We start from the raw sequence: 5,221 nt of genomic DNA, 5'->3' as shown, positions 1-5,221 counted from the left end.
TCGGTGGTTGTCCATTGTTTTCTGTGCTGGTATTTATGGGTCGTAGCTCAGTTGCTCTGCTAGCTGCATTGTGATTTTTACTGCTGCGAAGCTCTGCTATCAGAAATAAAAGCATATCTGTAAACATCAGAACTTCAAAAAAAAAAAAAAAGAGGGAAAAAAAAAAGGAAATAAAAATGATTTTCATAAGATGGCTTGTCAGTTACTCTGTTCTCCAGGTTCCCGTGGTGTATGGGCACCAATCTTCAGGCCTCGGCGTCAGAGGTTCTGAGCTGCAGTGCTGCTGAGCCCCCCGGGATGGGATGTCCTTCTGCAGAGCCAGCGGAGCACAACTCCTGTTAGATAGGATGCTAAATGTGATGTGTGTGAGTGTGCAGCTTTGTTCCTGTCCTCCTCTGCCGGCTGGCTGCTCCGTGGCAGGGTCTGCGTGCCTCCCAGGTACTGTCCCTGTGGTCAGCCCTCGATGGCTTATGGCCAGGGTGTCCTGCACTCCTGCAGTGCTTGGGTGCTGCAGCTCCCTCCTGCTCCACCTCCCGAAAATTGGCCCTCGCTGTTCCTGTGCTGATGGCTGAGCTTGGTGTGGGGCGCCCTCACAAATGCCTCTCTTTTTGGCTGAGTATTAGTGTGTAATCAATCAGTTTTAATTGCTGGAGAGGAAGGGCGATGCTCTTCTTTCTCTGTCCTCGTCACACTTCGCTGCAACCTCTTCTTCCAGGGGGGAGCGGGGAGGGAGCTGGTGCTCCCCTGCTGCTCCTTCCTTCCTTCCAGATCTTTCAACTCGAGCACCGTTTGTCTTCGGGGCTCTGCTGTTTCCTCAGATCCTCGTATGCCAGCACCACGCAGCGACTCAAACGAGGGACTGGTGCTTTGCACAGGAGCCGTGTTGTGCCTCGGGCTCCTTTCTGCCAGCTGCTGCTCCCGTGCTTCAAAAGCTGCCAACATTTCTCACTTTGTAGCACTTGGAGCTAGACACTTCCAAAGAAGTAATGTTCTACCTGTTCTCTGGGCAGGAGCAGAGGAGCAGACACGTGCCCTGGGTCCAACTATTGTGTCTTCTGCCTAATTTTAGGTCCACCGATGCTGCTTTTTCATTCTGGAAGCAGTTGGGAATGCTCCCACTAGTCATGTCGTTGCTGTTGCTGCTTCCCAGAAACCAGGCAGCCAGAGCCGTCAGCAGCTTCGCTAAAATGGGAGGGTTTTGGTTCAATTTCATTGAGCCAAGCGTTAGTGCTCCCCTTGATCCTGCTTAGAGGGGCTGAGCGGGCACAAAGCAGATGTGCCATCCCGCAGCTGCTCAGGAAATAAACGTGGTGCTGTAACAGACAACACGGGCGATGCTGGTTGAACACAGCAAATACCAGCCGAATTTGTAGTAAAACAAGCTTAAATGCAAGGCATAGAGATAATCTACCGGAAAGCCAGGATGGAGGGAAAGCCCCGTGGCTGAGGCCTCTGCAGCTTCAAAACCACGCTGAATTCGAACGAGGGCAGTGGCTATGTAGAGCAGCTCGGTTTTAAGGCGATTATCCTGTAGAGTAAGGCTTTTTTATGAATGTGCCTCACGGTTTGCATCCACCTCTGTGTGTGGCAGAGGTTTTATAACCACTTTCAGAGTCTGTGGGGAGAGGGGGACTGAAGGAGGTGATTATAGACTTCAACCTTTTCGGGTTCAGAAGTCTCTTTAATTGGACACTTTTGTAGTAGTTTGTTCTTGTTGCAAACTGCTGGTGTCTTGGTGTGCTCGTGCAGCTCGTGCAGCCATCCTCATCCCGGGTGCTTGTGAGCATTTGGGAGAAATGAAGCCAAACCTGGTCATAAGATTGTCCTCAAACTGGAAGCAAGCCCTGGAGGCTCTTGTTCGGAGGTGGCTCTCAGCACCCAGCCTTCTCTGAAGCCCAGGTGACTGCATAGTGCTCAAGGACGAGTTTGTCTCTGAACAAAAACCTTGAAACTTTGGCTGACTGCAGAACAAGTTCCAGTGCAGGCAGTGTTTAGTTTAGGTGAGCTCTGAAACGAGCTTTCTGGTATAAAGGAAGATTCATCATGCTGTCCTGGTCCTGGAATAGGAAGAGCCGAGTCACGAAATCCTGCCAGGGAGGAGGAAGGTGTCCTTCAGTCAGCCTGTTTGCTCTTCCCAAAGCAAATGTTTTTCCTGTGCACCTCTGCCGGCACAGCTGAGCCAAGTCAAGGGCTCCGTTTTCAGGGCAGGAATCCTCATTTCGTGTCCCTCTGCTGTGCTTCTCGATCCTTTCTGTGCTGTCCCTTCACTTAGCATCACCTCTGAGCCCATCTCATGGCTTTTGTGCCTCGAGTCTGGAATCTTCCTTTGCCCTTTTGTTGTTGCCAGAGGATCAAATGCGTATTATTATTATTTCTTTTCCCTTTTTCTTTTGTAACAGTTAGGAAAAACACCTTCAAAGGTTTCTCAATATGCTGATTGCCTCCTGTTTTCCCCGTGGAGTAAGACTTGGAATAACAATTCACAGATCAAAACGTTTGATCTGAGAGGAGCCCGGCTCTGCCAGCGAATGCCTCCGAGTCGTGGAGGGGCTGCCGTGCTTTTAGTGCCTCGTCCTGACAGCTCGCTGTCCTTCTCGGCTGCCTGCACGTCTGCTCCTAGCAGAGGAAGCATTTTTGGGTTCTGGTGCTGGTGTTTTTCTCAGTTTCTTTGTGTCATTGCATGTGAACTGACAGGGGGGAGAACTCCCTGGTCTCTCCCGTGCTGTGATTCCTTCTGGCCTTTCTGTTCAGCGGTGCCATGTCTGGGCTTAGCTCGTGGTTGTGTTTTTTTTCTGGCCTGAGTCTTTAATCTGACGGATCCCTGGAAGTCCCACGTGTGTTTATGGCTATGAATAATAACAAAAGGGATGCAAAGTGCTGGGTAACAAACAGGAGAGAGAAGTTAGCGGTGGCTTTTTCAGACTGATCTCATTTCTTCCTGTGCGCTTGAGATTTCCTATTTGTGGAGTGGGGGAGCATCCTTTCAGGAGAAGCAAACGGCTCTGTCTGTCCTGGTGGCTCGACTGTGGGTGTGCAGAGCTGGTTTAAGGCTGGCTGGGCAAGAGCTGTTTGTGCCCAGCAGCTCATAAATCTGCCCTCAGCCTGCCCGGCTGCAGCGATTCCGGCTCATGCGTGGATCTCAGCAGAAATGCCACCGAGCGGGAGGTGAGCAGGGTCCCCCCGGCCCCGCTGCTGCTGAAAACCTTGTTTGGTTCAGCAGGAGCAGGTCGGGAAAGGTTTGTGCTCCCAAGAGAGAAGCAGCCAGCTCTCCTGCATGGGCTGCTCTAGACGAGTGTCCCCCCCGTCCTTCCCAGAGGGAGTCCCTTGGGGAGACTGCTTAGGATCCAGACTGCACCCGCTGCTGTCCCCGTGCTTCTGGCATCCTGACCGTGCTGGTGCCACCCTCCTGATCTAGCACAGCAGAAATCTGCTTTAATCAGGGTCTTTGTGTAGGCTTCTGTGCAAACAGCAAACCTCCCCGAGACGTTATCATCTTTGCAGATCTCCCCCCTGCCCGTGTCAAGGCTGCCTTTCCGTGTCCGCCCGCCTCGAGTGCCGCAGTCGGCGTCTCGGTGTCTCCGAGCGATCCGCTCACACGCCTTCAGCCTCCCGGAGCCCTCCTGTTAATCACAGATGTTTCGGTGGCTCGGGTAATTGTAATTAACGGCCTCTCTGCACACTGCAGTCAGTTCGCATTTCTCACGGCTCAGGAGCTCGGGGAAGCGCGGCGCTTTCCGAGCGTCCTCGCCGAAGAGCTCCGTGCTGCCGTTCGGGGCGTCCTGCGCTCACCTGCTCCCCGTGCAGCCTTCAGCTGCCCCGGTGGTGTGATGCCGAGGCTCCCGTCGTCCTGTAATAAAGAGATTCGGCTTGAAATCGATGCCTCGGGGCTCTCCCACAGGGATCTGTCTGCAAGTTAACCTTTTGATTCATGGCACTTCATAATTGTACAAATCATCGGCGGCCGCGCTGAATTCCTATTAGCTTTGGTCCATTTCCCAGGCCTGGGTCTGCATAGCAATGTCGGCGTCTGGACAATCTGCTCCCGGGATCCGCTGGAATCGATCAGAACTCTTTGAGGGGTGACTTTCACCGTGGAGATGCATTTCTGCATAACAGAGCTGTTCAGGGGAAAAAAACAGTAGGGCTCTTACTCAAATTGCCCTCCCCAGGCGTGGGTCACTGCATGGAATTGGTTTGGACCCTGGTGCTCGTACGAGGGGCAAGAAAAACACGAAGCTTCTTCCCCAGACAGTGCCAGCCATCGACAAAAAGCAAGGTACAGAGCCAGCACGTTGTCGTCACCCTCCAGGACGAGTGTCCTCCGTGATGGGATGTGACAGCCTGTGCCCTGTCCTTCCCGAAGGAGCGGACCCACGCCACGTGGCCGCCTCCTGCCCTCCAAGCATGAAGCTCTTCTGGTTGCAGTGCGCAATAACCGCACGGAGAGGCCTTCGTGCTCATGCAGCGTGGCAGAGGGGATGAAGAAGGAGCCCTCGTCCTGCCTGCTGCCTGGGCTCAGCCCCTTGCTGCTGTCCTTGTCCTCCCTCTCAGTCGGTGTCACTGTGGGAGGGCAGGAGAGGATGTTTTTTTGGGGGGTTTGAGCATCTCCTCCCGGGGCCTTGGATCCTTTCCCCTTGTTTCATGAAGGGTGCAGTGGTGAGGGGCTTTCTTTGCCGGGCTGCCTGCCCGTTCCTTGGCCCGGTGCTAAGTGTTTCTGACACGCAGCGTGCTCGGTGCCCTGGCACCAGCTCAGGACCGCCGGGGAGAGGCTTTGTTCCAACCTGCACTGCCAAGGGGCTGAGCGCAGCTCGGCGGCAGGAGCCCTCGTGCTGAAACCCCTCCGTCTCCATGGGGCAGCAGGCTGCGGTAAGCACGCTCACCAAGCTCCAGCTCCGCAGTACGCAACCCTTGGAGACACAGAGCCTAATAAACCCTGCTGCTCTGTCAGGTATTTTGTGCAAATAAGCACTGCCGAGATCTCCAGCCTCTTGAACATTACCCCGGCGGGTGCCAGAAGGACCTAGCGGAGGTTTTTATGTGCGGTTCACCTGCATGGAGAGCCCCCAGGCTGTCCCCAGCATCCAGCCCCAATTTGGGACCCTGCCTCTTGTCCCCGTGGTCCTCGGTGTGCAGGCACCGAGCGCCCGGTGCTGCGCCGCAGCCCCTTCATCTCTATTAATAGTCACTTCCTCGCCGAGGGTTTTCATGCTTCCGTGCGCCG

This window comes from Anas acuta, chromosome 17 (genome assembly GCF_963932015.1).
Source record: "Anas acuta chromosome 17, bAnaAcu1.1, whole genome shotgun sequence".
NCBI lineage: Eukaryota > Metazoa > Chordata > Aves > Anseriformes > Anatidae > Anas > Anas acuta.
This window is presented reverse-complemented; position numbering follows the sequence as displayed.